The sequence below is a fragment of the Oryctolagus cuniculus genome, chromosome 1 (genome assembly GCF_964237555.1).
Source record: "Oryctolagus cuniculus chromosome 1, mOryCun1.1, whole genome shotgun sequence".
Classification (NCBI taxonomy): Eukaryota; Metazoa; Chordata; class Mammalia; order Lagomorpha; family Leporidae; genus Oryctolagus; species Oryctolagus cuniculus.
Window position 1 is genome coordinate 160,058,112 of NC_091432.1, and position 17,261 is coordinate 160,075,372.

The 17,261-nt window shown below is 45.1% G+C and overlaps 1 pseudogene; it reads right to left on the minus strand.

The window, feature by feature from the left end:
• Nucleotides 1-12,186: 12,186 nt before the first annotated feature.
• Nucleotides 12,187-17,181, minus strand: LOC127493920 (huntingtin-interacting protein K-like; annotated as a pseudogene).
• Nucleotides 17,182-17,261: the final 80 nt, after the last annotated feature.

The window sequence follows — 17,261 nt, forward strand, 5'->3', positions numbered from 1 at the left end:
TTCTTCCAGCTGTTCTGTGCTGTCAAAGGGGCGTATTTCACCATGGGGGGAGGAACCTCTTGGACCTGTGTTGGGTGATGGCTCTTTGATGATGAGCACAAAGGGAACATTACATCTCTTCCGACCCCTGCTGGGTGTGCACAGACCTCAGAGCAAGTGGCTGGGCTGGAGACCACTTGCAGCCACTGTGTTCTGTTGGAGAGGATCTCACAATGTGGGATCACTCACTAACTGCTCCGAACTGCCGGGGTGCACTAGGACCTGGTGAGAGAACGTTAGAGGCGCGTAGGGCACTTAGGAGATAGCATAGAAGCTGAGGTTAGGACAACAGATGACAACATGCCAAGAGAAGACTAGCACTTATGTAGATACATACTAGCTCTTGTTTATTAAGCACCTGTTGGACGGTAGACATGGTGCCCAGGAGCTAGGTTCGCCTCATTGAACCCTTAGCATTACATGTTTCAGACAAGGAACTTGCCAACAGATACCGAATCAGTGGCACAGGCAGTATGCAAGGCTGGATCTAAATCCAGCCCCTGCCTTTCTGCTCCTCAGTCAGCACAGCAGGGATTTGCTGGAGTGTAGTACTCATTTGACCCCTTGTATGGAGCACCTCCTAGTGCCAGGTGCTGTTGTCGCTGTTGATAACCAAGAGAAAAGATAGCTTCCCCAGGTAGAAGGAGTTTGCATGTTGGCAGAGGGCAATAGATCAATTATCCATGCAACCTCAGACATTGGTGAGTATGAGGAAGACAGTGAAGCAGGTCACCCTGACTGATTTGGGGGTGAGAAGAGGCTACTGTAGTAGAATGAAGAGTGGGGAAAAGTCTCCCTCAAGAAACTGCAGCATTTAAGCTAGGACCTGCGTGGCAAGGCAGAGCCAGCCCTGCAGAGCCATGGCGGGCAGCGAGTTTGGGAGGAAGGTGATCATGCAGGATTCTGCAGGACCTGCAGAGGGCTGGGTGACCGGGACACAAACAGGATGAGAAGGTAAGAGGAGCCGGGTGGCTGGACCACAAGGGCCATATATTCCAAGTTGGCCGTGGTGTTTGATTTGTATTCTGGACTAGGGGAATCTGGGGAGATTGAACCATAAAGACTGCTGTGTTCCATGTATATTTCAGCAAGCTCTTTCTGGGTATCTGGGTGGAAAGTAGATTTTAGAGGGACAAGAATGGAAGCTGGGAGATAAACAAGGAGACTATTATGTTCGTCCAGGCACGAGATGACAGTCATCCCCACCACCAGTGGAAGTGGCAAGATGAGAATAGTTCCAAGAGAAGATACCAGAGGCAGAACCATCTGGACTGGGTGATGTCGGAGGGTGAGGGGCAGGGATAAAATTGTCCGGAAGTGACTGCCAGGTTTGCAGTCGGAGCGAAAGGCAGATGTTAATGCTGTGTCAGGAGATGAAAGACGGGCAGCTAGAGCAAGTTGGCAGGGGAAACAGTCATGGGTTTATCTCGACATCTGAAGACTGAAGCACCCGTGAGACATCACTTGAAGATAGCTAGAGAGTGATGTGGTATTTAGACTTTAGAGCTCCAAAAGGAAGCTTGCCCTGGAGATTTGGAAGTCATGGCCAGGAATGATAGTAATTGAAGCCAGAAAAGTGGATAGAATCACTCAGGGGGTAGAATGCAGAGAAGCCATTAGAGCTTAGAACCTACGAGGACTGGGGGAGAGGGAGGCAGAAACGAAGTGCAGGGCACAGATAAAAGCTGGAATGGCAGGGAGGGCACAGTCAGACCAATACTAACGCAAATCTGTCCCATTTACAAACCTGAGGTCACTGTGGACTTACTAGAGCCATCTCATTGGAAAGGTAGACGCCTGGTTGGGTAGGGAGAAGAGTGATCAATCAGGAGATGAAAAATCATGAATAGGAAGCACAGTCAATGCATGCAGAGCATGCAGGAAGCAAAACCAGACTCGATCAATACACAGCAAGACAGGAAACCAAAAGGAGGCACAAGAAAAACCAAAGCAAAATAAGGAAAACAGAATCCAGACGGCTCTTAAACCTCCTTATTAAAAGTTAGGTGCTCGGGGCCGGCACTGTGGTGTAGCAGGTAAAGCCTCAGCCTGCAGTGCTGGCGTCTCATATGGGTACCGGTTCAAGACCCGGCTGCTCCACTTCCGATCCAGCTCTCTGCTATGGCCTGGGAAAGCAGTAGAAGATGGCCCAAGTCCCTGGGCCCCTGCACCCACATGTGAAGACCCAGAGGAAGCTCCTGGCTTCAGATCAGCATAGCTCCAGCTGCTGCGGCTAATTGGGGAGTGAAATAGCAGATGGAAGACCTCTCTCTCTCTCTCTGCCTCTGCTTCTCTCTGTTTGTGTAACTCTGACTTTCAAATAAATCTTTTAAAAAAAAAAAAAAGGTTCTTGAAGCTGGCACTGTGGCGTAGAAGGTTAAGTCTCTGCTTGCAGTGCCAGTATCTATTTGGGCACTGGTTCGAATCTTAGCTGCTCCACTTCTGATTGAGTTCCCTGCTAATGTGCTGGGAAAGCAGCAGAGGATGGCCCAAGACTTTGGGCCCCTGCACCCACATGAGGGACCTGGAAGAAGCTCCTGGCTCCTGGCTTCAGATCCGTCCAGGTCTGGCTGTTGCAGCCATTTGGGGAGTAAACCAGCAGATGGAAGATTTCTCTGTCTCTCTCTCCCCTTTTCTCCTTTTTTTCTCTCTCTCTCCTTCTATGTATATCTGCCTTTCAAATAAATAGTCCTTTAAAAAAAAAAAAAGTTAGGTTCTCAGTTTGGATCAAAGGCAAAATTCCAGGCCTGGCCTTGTGGCATCGCGGGTAAAGCCACCACCTGAGACACCAGAGTCTCATATGCACACCGGACAGATTCCTGGGCGCTCTGCTTCCCATCCAGATCCCTGCTACTGTGGCTGGGAACACAGCAGGAGATGGCCCCAGTGCTTGGGCCCCTGCACCCGTGTGGGAGACAAGGAAGAAGCCCCTGGCTCCTGGCTTCAGTCTGCTGCAGCCCAGGCCATTGCAGCCATCTGGAGAGTGAACCAGCAGATGGAAGATTTCTTTCTCTTTGTCTCTCCCTCTTTCTCTAACTCTGCCTTTCAAATAAAATAAATCTTTAAAAAAATGGTAAAATTGTGTGTTTTGTGTGTGCATGTTTGCCTTTTCCTGGAACCTCATCTGAAATGAAAGGCAGAAGCCAAACAGATCAGTAAAGATAAAGCAAACCTATCAGACATTTCTCGGGAGTAGTTGTTAATATCAGAAAAACACAGAAATTAAGACAAAGATAACTGGATCAAAGAGGACATCATTTAATAGCAGCGGAATCTATATGAAGATAGAGCAGAGCCCAGTACCATTCCTTGAAAATATATAAAGAAAACTGAAACCAAAACAAAAAGCAAAAAAGCAGCCAGCTGGATAATGTAATGAAAATCTTAAAAAAGAGAAAGGCTTTCATACATATTCTTTTTAAAATATCCATAGAATCTGTGCAAACATAGAACAGGGGCCAGCACTGTGGCGTAGAGGGTAAAGCCGCCAGCGTGCGATGCTGGCATCCCATGTGGGCGCTGGTTCAGGCCCTGGCTGCTCCACTCTTTTTGTTTGTTTATTTATTTATTTATTTATTTTAAAAGACTTATCTATTTGAGAGTGAAGGAGAGGCAGAGAGGGAGAGAGAGAGAGAGAGACAGAAGTTCTCCACCCGGTGGTTCACTCCTCAAATGGCACAACGGAGCTGTGTCGATCCGAAGCCAGGAGCCTGGAGCTTCTTCCAGGTCTCCCACAGAGGAGCAGGGGCCCAAGGAGTTGGGCCATCTTCTACTGCTTTCCAAGGCCATAGCAGAGAGCCAATTGGAAGTGGAGCAGCTGGGACTTGAACCGGAGTCTATATGGGATGCCAGCACAGCAGGCGGCGGCTTTATCCACTACACCACAGCGACGGCGCCTACTTCACTTCTGATCCAGCTCCCTGGTAGTGGCCTGGGAAAGCAGTGGAGGATGGCCAAAGTGCTTGGGCCCCTGAACCCATATGGGAGATCTGGATAAAGCTTCTGGCTCCTGGCTTCAGATCAGCCGGGCCCTGCTGTTGTGGCCCTCTGGACAGTGAACCAGCAGATGGAAGACCTCTGTCTCTCCCTCTCTCTCTCTGCAACTCTGCCTTTCAAATAAATAAATAAGTCTTTTTAAAAAATAAAGTAAGAATATAAACAAATTATATACTATATTCTCATCATAAGGTAACATAGCAAGCAATTAATAGCAAAATGATAACTTTTTTTTTTTTTTTTTTGACAGGCAGAGTGGACAGTAAGAGAGAGAGACAGAGAGAAAGGTCTTCCTTTGCCTTTGGTTCACCCTCCAATGGCCGCCGCAGCCGGCGCGCTGTGGCCGGTGCACCGCGCTGATCTGATGGCAGGAGCCAGGTACTTCTCCTGGTCTCCCATGGGGTACAGGGCCCAAGCACTTGGGCCATCCTCCACTGCACTCCCTGGCCACAGCAGAGAGCTGGCCTGGAAGAGGGGCAACCGGGACAGAATCCGGCGCCCTGACCGGGACTAGAACCCGGTGTGCCGGCGCCGCAAGGTGGAGGATTAGCCTAGTGAGCCACGGCGCCGGCTTTCAAAATGATAACTTTTAAAATCTAGAAATACTAGAAATTAAAACACTATCTTAAATCTTAGCTCAAAGAGAAAATAATCTGAGTTTAAGTCAATAAAAGTAGAGAAATTGCATATATCCCAACTCCACCCTAAAGTTGCTCCAATTCAGAGCCTCATGTACTTTGTTATCATCTGTGAAAAAATAAGAGGAAACCAAGCAATCAATTCAAGAAACTAGAAACCAAACTCTATCTAGGAAAAGCATAAGGAAATAATGAAATGCAATTGACCTAGAAAACCAAGAAGTAGATCTTTGAAAAGATGGATAAAATAGACACACTGATAAAAACAGAGCTAAACAAAGAAAAGAGAAAATCTAAATACACACTATTATGAATAGAAAGAAGATAAAACTACAGACGTGCTGAGTAATAACTCTGGACATGGTGATAAAATGCTTCCTGCAGAATAATAATTTTGATGGGTGCTATAGGTGAACTGATGAAAAAGCTCTTTTTTTAAAGTTTGCAAATGTCAGAGAACATAACATAGATAATTTCATAGACAAAACGTTTCAAACCTGAAGAACTAATATTTCCTTTAACTTAAGGGGGGAGGGTGGAGGCCACAGAAAATGATGGAAAACATCTTGACTCACCACAGGAAGCTAATTTAACTCTGCCAAGAATAGAAAGTCAAGCATATTTCATAAAGAAAAAGTAAGAAGGGGGACATTGCCCTACCTGTAATTATAGTCTATTTTCAAGATATAAGAACGTACAAGAATTTAATATATTTTATAAGAATGACATCATAAATCAGTAGGGAAAGCATGAATTACTCGATAAATTTTTTGAGTCAAAAAGATTAACCTAGGAAAGATTCAAATTTTATAGCATATAGCAAAACGAATGCTGTATACACTAAAATGTGAGTAAAATGATAAAAGTAGTTAAAAATATAAATGAAGATTCATAAATCGTGATCTGAGGAAGAATTCAAATGGACAAAACCAAAGGTAGGAACTGTTAATAAATAATAATTGTCACTCTAAGAAGTGTGAAACTATCAAATGAAAAATTAGTCTGAACAAAATTTAGAATAATGGATATGGGAAATGCACATCAAGAGGATTAATATAGTTAATATATAACCTATGTCAATATGAAGAAATGGATGTATATTTAGAAAAATCTCCAAGTGACTAAATGGACACTTTATAAAAATAAAACTAGTCAGTAAACACTTTATAAAAAGCTCATCATCGAGGCTGGCACTGTGGCAGAGTGGGGAAAGCTGCCACCTACAACGCTGATTTCCCATACAGGTGTCTGTTCTGCTCCACGTCTGATGCAGCTCTCTGTTGATGACCTGGGGAAAGTAGCAGGTGGTGGCTCAAGTGTTTCCTCCCCTGCATCCATGTGGGAGACCTGGATGAAGCTCCAGGCTTCTGGCTCTGACCTGGCCTACCCGGGCCATTGCAGCCACCTGGGGAACAAAATAGCGGAAAGAAGATCTCTCTCTCTCCCTCCCTCCCTCTCTCTTAACTCTTTCAAAATAAATAAAGTTTTAAAAAAATGAAAAATGCTCATCATGGTTTCAAAGAAATGCAAAACAAGACACAGTATTTGTGTAAGTAATTGTCAAATTTTTTTTAAAAAATCATTTGGTCAAAGATTTTGGGGAGATGGGTACATTGCTATTGGGAATACACACTGGTACAACTTTTCCTGAAGACAATTGGACCATAAGAATTTTTAAAATCGTAAAAATATTCATATCCTTAATAAGGCAACTGCATGTCCAATGAGTTATTGTGAATGCAAAGATTTAGCTGCAAAATTGCACACAGCATTAGTTTTTAAAATATTGAAAATTTGGGGTAGACACTTAGCCTAGTGATTATTATATGCATTGAGATGCCTGCATCCCATTTTTAGTTCCTGAATTTGACACCTGGCTCCAGGTCCTGACTCCAACTTTTCGCTAACGCTGACTCTGAGACGCAGTGGTGATGGCTCGAACAACTGGGTTCCTGCCACACATGTGGGAGACCTGCTTGAATTCCTGGTTCCGAACTTCAGTCCTGGCTCCCAGACAGGGGTGTTACTGCAGACATTTGGGAATCAAGCAATCTCTCTCTCTCTTCCCCTTGAATTTTTAAAAATTAAGAAAAATTAAAGTAAAAATTTCAGGGGCCAGTGCTGTGGTGTAGCAGGTAAAGCTGCTGCCTGCAGTGCCAGCATCCCATATGGGTGCCTGTTCGAGTCCCGGCTGCTCCACTTCCAATGCAGTAGATGATGGCCCAAATGCTTGGGCCCCTGCACCCATGTGGGAGACCTGGAAGAAGCTCCTGGCTCCTGGCTTCAGATCGGCACAGTTCTGGCATTTGCAACCATTTGGTGAGTGAATGGAAGACGTAGCAGATAAAAGACCTCTGTCTGTCTCTGCCTGTAACTCTGCCTTTCAAATAAATAATAAATCTTTTAAAAAAATAAAAATTTATAAACCATCTCAATGTTCAACTCCAATGGTTTAAATAATGCTAAAATATCATGCACTCAATAAAAATATTGTAGAATATCTTTTCACCAAGGAAATTCTGTAGAACATTCACTTTCTGAATGTTACAGTAGAGGAAGTTACCACGATTAAGAACAGTTGGGAAATCCCAGCAAGGTGAAGGATTTCTCTATTGGTTCTCTGCAGTGTTTTCTATGATCTGAAATGCACTTTTTATATTTGAGGGACTGGCACAGCATGTGGAATTGCACAGACTTTGTTGACTGCAGTTACTTTGCCTTTTTTTAATTTTTATTTTTAGGGACATTCAAAAATCAGACTTTGGTAAATGACAGAATATAAATACCTGATACATTCATATAAAAAGTGGCACGTACAACATAGTCCCACTATAAAATGTGTACATGTGCTTAGAAGAAAGCTAGAAGGATTTCAAGGATGTTACACAAGAATGTTAGCCATCATTATCCTGATGCATAAGAGTTTAAATAATTTTTAAGATTTATATTTCTGGGGCTGGCGCTGTGGCGCAGTGGGTTAAAGCCCTGGCCTGAAGCACTGGCATCCCATATGGACACCGGTTCTAGTTCCGGCCGCTCCAATTCCGATCCAGCCCTCTGCTATGGCCTGGGATAGCAGTAGAAGATGGCCCAAGTCCTTGGGCCCCTGCACCCTCGTGGGACACCGGGAAGAAGTTCCTGGCTTTGGATCGGTGCAGCTCCAGCCGTTGCGGCCATCTGAGGAGTGGACCAGCGGATGGAAGACCTCTCCCTCTATCGCTAACACTCTCTGTAACTTTGTCTTTCAAATAAATAAAATAAATCTTTTTAAAAAATTTATATTCCGGGCCGGCGCCGTGGCTCACCGGGTTCTAGTCCCGGTTGGGGCGCCGGATTCTGTCCCGGTTGCCCCTCTTCCAGGCCAGCTCTCTGCTATGGCCAGGGAGTGCAGTGGAGGATGGCCCAGGTGCTTGGGCCCTGCACCCCATGGGAGACCAGGAAAAGCACCTGGATCCTGGCTCCTGCCATCGGATCAGCGCGGTGCGCCGGCTGCAGCGGCGGCCATTGGAGGGTGAACCAACAGCATAGGAAGACCTTTCTCTCTGTCTCTCTCTCTCACTGTCCACTCTGCCTGTCAAAAATAATAATAATAAAAAAAATTTATATTCCTTATCTATATTGTGCTAAAGCAAATCTAGCTTACATTTGTAAAAGGGGAAGAGAAAAAAGGAAATATCTATCTAAATGCCATTTCTAAGAACAGGAGCATGAAGCCCCCAACTTTGACAAGACGACTAACTTGCTGCATGGTCCCGCCTTAATCGAATTTGGTTTGACGTGCCTGTCCCACCGCAGGCACGCCAGCCAGCGAGCCGTGCCCTGAGGTCTGTTCAGGGTGCTTCTGGGTGGCCCCTGTGGTGCTGCCCCAACCCAGCAGCAAGTTATTGAGCATCTTCCCATCAGTGCTCACAGCAGCCAGAGCTTCAGGTCAGCACTGAGTTGAGTGCAGCAATCCCTCCTCTGTCTTCACCATAAGCCAGCTCTCAGTTCTTGGAGGTGAAGAGATCACACTTAGGATTTACTGAAAAGATCAGCCCGTGTTCAAATCCTAGCAGGAGTACCAGGTCAAGGCAAGCTGTTTAATTTCTCTGATGTCAATTTCCCCGTCTATGAAAAGTGAGGGCGTCATAGCCCAGAGCATTGTTGTGTGGAGCGCGTGAGATCTGCATACCTCAGCTCAGCACCTGGTACAGTGCGAGCTTTTCCCAACAAATGCTTGTTCTTCGCGTTGCTCACTCCCAGAGTGAATATGCCCCTTCTTCATTGAAAACAAGAGTCACAGCCCCCTTTCTCCCTCTTGAGGTTCCTACTTCAGCCTGTTTATGGAAGTGAGCTGGAGGAGTAGGGGCTGGGTGTCAGCAGACTAGGACCCTGAGGGGAGCCTGGCCGCAGTCTGTTCTCAGGCCAGGCAAGCTAAGAAAGATCTGTCCATTCTTAAGGGGCTGCAGGAATAAAATAAAAGAGCTCTGCAAGGTGACTTCTAGAAGTTCACAGAAAAGCAGAATGAAGCTTATTATGGTGCAAAAAATTTTGAAATCCATGCGCAGTCTTTTGTAATACCCCTGAAATTTCTTGAAGAACCCTTGTATTCCAAACATTTAAAGATTATATAAAAGTTAAATTGCTGTGTTCCTAAAGAAAGTTTTTTTTTCCTCAAAGAAACCTTTTATTTAAGGAAAATAAACTTCATGCATTTCATAAATACAACTTTAGGAACATAGTGATTCTTCCCACTGTACCCACCCTCCCACCCCTCTTACTCCTCCCTATCCCAGCCTTATTTTTCACTAACATCTATTTTCAATTAACTTTATACACAGAGGATTAACTCTATACTAAGTAAAGAGTTCAACAATTTGCATGAAAAAAAAAACTATTCCTCAATAGTCAAGACAAGGGCTGTTCAGAGTCATTGCATCAATAAGCTAATTTCACTTCTTTTTTTAATATAAGCATTATTTTGTTTTGAGAAACTTTAAAGAAAAACCCAAGAATGATACATCTTTTGCGAGCACTTAGACATAACTATAACTTATGAGACATAAGAATATCCTCCATTTAATACACTAAAATGAAGTAAATATTTGAGAACAAGTTTTACTGTTAACTCACAACTCTTTGAGCACTTAAGTTCTGCATGATGAGTAAGTACACAGTGACTCCTGTTGTTAATTTAACAATGAACACTCTTATGTATTATGTCAGTGATCATCCGAGGCTCTTGATATGAGCTGCTACGGATGCCTATTGAATCCACAAACTCCGTCAATATTTAGACAAGGCCATAAGCAAAGTGGAAGTTCTCTCCTCCCCTTCAGAGAAAAGTACATCCTGTGAGGGCACTGCTTTCCACTGGAGTCTCACCCACAGAGGTCCTTCATATAGGACATTTTTGCCACGGTGTCTTGGCTTTCCATGCCTGAAATGCTCTCACAGGCTTTTCAGTCAGGCTAGAATGCCTTAAGGGTTTATTCTGAGTTCAGAGTGTTACTTAAAATGACTGTAATTCTATGAGTCTAAGGAAAGTTTTATTGCAATTTAGCTACTTTTTGTATATGGCCATTGAACAGTTGTGACATAGACTGTTGGGCATGTAAAACCTGAACTATTTACTACCTGGTCTTTCACAGAAAAACAAAAAAAGCACTGGCAAAGCCTTCTGTAGGCTATCTATTTCTTCTTTAGTACTTTTTAGACCAGCACTAAGGAAAACCACTGCTCAATGAATTGCCATTTTTAATTAAGCAGGATAAGTATCTTTTGAATTTTACCATTTTAAAAAAATCTTCATTTCTATCTTATTTCTTCAACCTCAATGAAGTCTATGATTGGTGTGGGTTCACAAGCTGGGCACATTCAAGGTTATGTGTTTCTTTCTAGACTCTGCTTGTTGGTTAGCAGCCAACAGGTTAGTGGTCAAAGTTAGCTTTTAAATTGACTTTATAGTTAAAATGACTGCTTGGATGCCTGCACCCCACATCACAGTTCCTGGGACTAGGTCCCAGATCCACTCCTGATTCTAGCTCACTCTAATGTGCACCCTGAGAGGCAGCAGGTGACAGCTCAGATAGTTGGATCTCTGCCACTCACATGCAGGATCCGGACTGTGTTCCTGACTCCTGGATCTGGCCTGTATCCAGCCTTGGCTATTTCAAGTGTTTGGAGAACTCACTGTGTCTGTCTCTATCTCTACCACTTTTTCTCGCTCTACCTCTTGAAAAATACACACACACACACACATATATTTAAAGATTAGCTTTGGGGGCTAGTGTTGTGGCACAATGGGTTAAGCCACTGCCTATGATGCTGGCATCCCTGTGGGTGCCAGTTTAAGTCCTGGCTGCTCCACTTTGAATCCAGCTCCTTGCTAACATGCCTGGGAGCAACAGAAGATCGCCGAAGTGCTAAGGCCCCTGCCACCCATGAGGAAGACAGAGATGGAGTTCCAGGCTCCTGGCTTCAGCCTGGACCAGCCCTGGCCTGTGTGGCCATTTAGGGGGTGAACCAGCAGACAGAAGAGCTCTCACTTGTGTTCTGTATCTCTCTCTCTCCGCCTTTCAAACAAATACATCATTTTTTTAAAAAAGATTATCTTTTAAAGTTAAGCTTTTAGGTTGTCTATCTCCATTTTAATTATCATTTCAGATGTTTTTATTGCAAGTTCTAATTTATATTTAATCAGTAGTGCCATAGGACCCTTTCTGAATCATTAATTTCCCTCGTTATTTAATGATTTATAAACAAACATCTGAGAGATGTTACTTTGAAGGGACCCTGTGGTCTTCCTGCTGTGTGAGGAATCCCGTGAATATGACCACTTCACCTCTCATTGCTCCGTAGGCCTGTAGGATGATCAGATACTAATGGCAAGGATTCTATTTAATTCTTCAAAAAGCCAATCCCGGGGACAAGGTCAGTGGAGTTCCTTGGGCAGAGCCTCTGTATGAAGATTTTTTTTCTTCCTTCCTTCTCTGCTAATGCGTAATTTGGTGGAGACTCTGAGCAACCTGGCCAGCTTTGGTTGTAAAGATGAGGTTTTCTCTTAGCTTAAAAAATAGGTGAGGGTCTGGCTATGTGGCACAGTGGGTTAAGCCATAGCCTGCAGTGCTGGCATCCCATATGGGAGCTGGTTCAAGTCCTGCCTCCCCCACTTCTGGTCCAGCTCTCTGAAATGTGCCTGGGAAAGCAGAAGATGGCCCAAGTCCTTGGACCCCTGCACCCACTTGGAAGACCCAGAAGAAGCTCCTGGCTCCTGGCTTTGGCCTGGCAGAGTCCTGGCCATTCCAGCCATTTTGAGAGTGAACCAGTGCGTAGAAGATCTCTGTCTCTCCTTCTCTTTCTGTAACTCTACCTTTCAAATAAATAAATATTTTTAAAAAAAGAATAAGTGAGCAAATCCAGCACACCAACCATTTGATGTACATTATATGTCGAAGCAAAAGTCTTTTTTAAAAGACCAAAAACTTTTTTCTGCAATAAATTAAGCCAGTAAGAATTGGTAAGGAAGCACTTCTCAGTTGGTTAGGGCAATAAGAGCCTCTACACAATGAGCCCATGTGTTCCCACAAGCTCAGTTCTGCTGCTGCTCAAGAGATCTCCCTCTCGGTCAGCGCTTTTCTTTAGCTTTCTGCTCCCAGGACCATCTCTCTCCAATGACTGATGTGGCCGTCTCCAAACTGCAACTCTGCGTCTCCTTCTCTGCCACATAGTCGGTGACCTGCTCCAGGTCTGCCGCTCCACGGTCATGTTTCCGTGGCTTCTCAGGAGGTCACTCCCGGCCACTGGTCTCAGTCTCCAACTCCCAGAAGTCTTTATTAAATGCAACTTAACACTAAATAAGCAATACACTCCAGAACAGGCCACATGCACTGAGGTACAAATGCTAGCTCCCTAATGATGTTTGCATGATGAGAATCATGGCCAAACCAACCTTATTCTAGGAGAGACCCTTAACGTGGTTCTCAGACAACCTCTGGCAGAAAAACCATGATAGGCATTCCAGGGGCCCCTATAGGAAAGGAAGAAACATACATGACGGAACCCTCAAGGAGCCCCGAGGGAGGGGAGGGAGACAGGAGGAATGCATACAGTGCAATCTGCAGACGCTGTTGCATCTGCCCCATACACCTGATGGAGCACTCTGCAAACTTCTGTGTAACAGGGTACTCTGATATAAGTCCCCTGATTGGTTAATGTAGAATACCAAATTAGCATAGACCTCAACCAATCAGATGAACATCCTCCTTTAAAAACGCATGAAAATCCAAGCCAGTCTTTTTTTTTTTTTTTTTAAGATTTATTTATTTTGAAAGTCCAAGTTATTAAGAGAGTAAGGGAGACACAGAGAGAGGGAAAAAGAGTTCTTCCATTTCCCCAGATGGCTGCAATGGTCAGCACTGGGCCAGGCTGAAGCCAGGAGCCAGGAGCTTCTTCTGGATATCCCCCATGGGTGACAGGGGCCCGGGCACTTGGGCCATCTTCCGCTGCTTTTCCCAGGCCATTATCAGGGAGCTGGATTGGAAATGGAGCAGCCAGGACTCGAACCAGAGACCATATGGGATGCTAACATCTCAGGTAGTGGCTTTACCGGCTTCACCACACACTGGCCCTGCCAGACGGTCTTAAGCAGCAGCAGCTCAGGGTAGGCAGCCGCTTGCAGGGCAGCTGGAGCTGTCACAGAGCTTTCTTTGCTTCTTTCAATAAACAAGCGTCACTTCACTTACTCCTTCCTTGTCTATGTGCCTCATTCTTTGTGGTCATGAGACAAAGAACCCTGCAGGGAAAAGGAGCTGTAACCCAAAGACTGCGATGCTCCCTGATGAACACGGCAGAGAGGAGAAGCTGTGGGCCGACGGCAGAGGAGAGGCTGCAACCGGAAGAGCTCTAACGCAGGAGCTTCGCCATTTCTCAACAACCCGGTGACAAGAACAATCTGCCGCATCGCTCTCCTCCTGCCGCTACTTCTGCAACAACCACACCTGCGGAGACTCAAGCACACAGGTTTTCTTCCGAAGCCAGCTCCAAGCAACTGTATTTACCCAGGGTTAGACCAAGCTTTCGGCTAGTGCTAGGCAAAGCCCGAGGGTCTTGTCCTTGTGCGTCTGTTAGCTGCGAACCGTCTCCTGGTGCTGCAGCACTCACTCAGCACCCTCCTAAAGCCCCAGAACTCCCACCCTCCTAATTCACCGTCAGCCCGGTTGGTTTTGGAGCTTGTCTCTGAAGCAGTCTCCCCAGAGAGGAAGTGCTAAGCAGTTTCTAGCTCCTTCAACCTTTTTTGGTTACTAGGAAGCTCTTAGTCATTTCATCGTGCTGTGTTGTTGCTGTCCAAGATTCCAGCTCCCTTCCCCAGTTTAAGGGCGCCGTGGACATGCACATGTTAAGTGCCTCCTTTCTCCATCTTCCTGAGTTGAGATCAGCAGTGATGTAAAATCTATTGTTCTTAAGCCCCTCTGGGAACGGCTAAAAATATGTTTTCTTCTACAGAAATCAAAGTAACTTTTAAAAAGCCTAGAAATGCCTTCTGTATTTCTGTGTTAGTCATAGGTAATCAACTGTGGGGATCCTAAAAATAAAAATATTGTCTATCACCACCCACTGAAATACCAGTTGGGCCTCAAGGAATTTACCCTTAACAAATCAACAGCTACCTGGGTCTCAGTAATGTTTATTTTTATTATAGAAGTGTATGATCTTTTGTATTTGTTTCTCTTCAGAATTCTATGAAGGAATGTTTCAACATTTAAATAAGTATTGTTCAAGAGTTCTCCAATTTAAATGCCTGAGATTTCTTATGTACCCTGTCTTTTTAAAGATTTATTTATTTATTTGAAAGGCAGAGTTACAGAGAGGCAGAGCAGAGAGAAAGAGTTCTTCCATTGGTGTTTGCTCCCCAAAAAGCTGCAATGGCCAGAGCTGGACTGATCTGAAAGCCTGGAGCCAGGAGCTTCTTATGGCTCCCCAGTGTGGGTGTAGGAGCCCAAGGACTTGGGCCATCCCCCACTGATTTCCCAAGTGCACTAGCAGGGAGCTGGATCAGAAATGGAGCAGCCAAGACTTCAACTGGCACCTGTATGGGATGCTGGTACTGTAGGCGGCAGCTTTATCCACCGTACTTCAGCGCCAGCCCCAGGAGTCTGGAATTCTATCTGGGTGTCCCACCTGGATGACAGGGGCCTAAGTACTTGGACCATCTGCCGCTGCTTTCCCAGGACCATTAGCAGGGAGCTGGATTGGAAGTCAAGGTCAGCAAGAATTCAATTCAAACTCGTGCTCCCATACAGGCTGCTGCTGTCACAGGCAGATGCTTAAACTGCTACAGCACATCGCCATGAGGAGAGAAGCACTGTTCTCTGCTACATTTGCTAAGTTGGGGTGTGCAAGTCTGCAAGTACAAAGACCTTTATTCCTGGGTCCATGAGGGAAGGCACACACGGGGAAGAGCGGAACCCCTACAGAAGGAGCAGCAGCCAGATGTGCCACCTGACGGAGCATGAGGACATCTGCAGTTCTGGATACTGGGGGCCGAAGCCAGCTTCGCCCCTCAATTTCCCATTTGTGTTTATAAGTGAGTTTTCTTTCTTGCTTAAGCTAGTCTAAGTTAGGTTTTGCAACTTTCGACCAAGAACTCCACCACACAGCTATTGCAAACTTGATGGAAGAATATTTGTCAAAACAATAAGAGGACTGCAGCCGATTTTGAATTTTGGATTTTTTTTTTCAGTCTGTGGTGTGTAATTTATCAGAAGCCAAACTGTTGTTATAAAGTTTTATGGTCCAGTGGTAATTTTGGAATGTTTTTCCAGAGTAAGATGTGGGGTTGGGGACTTAGGAACTGCTTTAATGAATGATGAATTTCTCTTCCCAGACCTTTTTGTTCTTCTTAGTATATTGGAATCATTCTAAATTATTTACACCTAATATGCTAATTAAACTCTATTTTCATCGTTTAAAGTTTAACCCCTAGTTTCAAGAAAAGTGCCTAAAAGCAAAATGGTAAAAAAAAGAAAGTCAATGTTTCATAAAATATATTAATTGACATATTAATAATATTCATTCACTGTAGAGAGAGCTTTGCATATTTTAAAATATATTTTTAAGCAATTCCTTGTTCCTTTAAGTTAGTTAAAAAAAGTTGTTTTCCCCAGAGTGCTTTTTTGTCTATCAACACTTCCTATTTTTTTTCTTGGTTGTTTCTTTTCTTTTAAAGATTTAGTTGAAAGGCAGAATTACAGAGAGAAGAAACAGAGAGAGAGATCTTCCATCCATGGATTCACTCCCCAAATGGCTGTAGCCTCTGGGTTGGACAGGCTGAAGCCAAGAGACAAGAGCCTCTTCCAGGTCTCCCACGTGAGTGACAGGGGCCCGAGTACTTGGACCATCTTATGCTGCTTTCCCAGGCCATTATCAGGCAGCTGGATTAGAAATGGAGCAGCCAGGACACAAACAGATGCCCATAGAGGATGCCAGCACTGCTGGCAGTGGCTTAACATTTAAAATGTTTATTTTCATTTATTTGAAGACCAGGGAGGCAGAGACAGACAAACAGAGACATCCCATTCTCCAGTTCACTCCCCAGATGCCTAAATCAGCCAGTGCCGGGCCAGGCCAAAGCCAGGAGCCAGGAACCCTACTGGTATCTCCTACATGGGTGGCAGGCACCAGTTCGAGTCCCAGCTGCTCCACTTCCGATCCAGCTCTCTGCTATGGTGTGGAAAAGCAGTAGAGGATGGCCCAAGTGCTTGGGCCCCTGTACCTGCATGGGAGACCCAGAAGAAGCTCCTAGCTCCTGGCTCCAGATGGGCCCAGCTCTGGCCATTGTGGCCATTTAGGGAGTGAACCAGAGGATGGAGGGCTTTTTTTTCTCTCTCTTTTTCTCTTACTTTCTCTCTCTCTCTCTCTCTCATCTGTAACTCTGCCTCTCAAATAAATAAAATCTTAAAAAAACCCTTTTTTTGTCAAAAGCTAAGCCACAAACACAGAGATTAGCCTAGCCCAACACTAGGTCAGAATCAATGTCACTGTCTTTGCCTCCACCCCTTCCCACTGGAAGGTCTCCTGGGGCAGCTGTCACCTGCTCTGACAACAAAGCCTTCTTGGGGAATGTCTCCTGATGGATCTGCCTGAGGCTCTTCTTGGGGAGCTGTCTCTCCCTTGACTGAAGTGTCCGTGCTGGTTTGCTTGGTTTCTTTTCCTCATCACAGATTCCCTGATAGGCAGACAATTCAGCGTGAACATTGCTGCTATTAATGGAAAACCTCTCAGTGCTGGGTCCATGCTTGCAAGCTTTCTACTGGGATGGCTGAGGTCTACAAAGCCGCTCGAGTGCACCGTGAGGATTCCTAAGGACTCCTCTGCAGTTCCCCTCTCTCTTGCTGCTCCTTCCGCTATGCACCTCTGCTCCACTTCCAACAACTGCTCATCAGTCACTGCACAGGCACTGCCCCGGGAGCTCTTCAACATCCTCCTCTTCCTCCCTCAGGTTGAAGTTCACCATCTCAACCAGAGCCATGCTGATCGCCGCGGCCTGGTCGTCTGTGACAGACGCTGTGAGGTCACAGGTGACCCTGTTGGTGTCTTCTTCCAGATGCA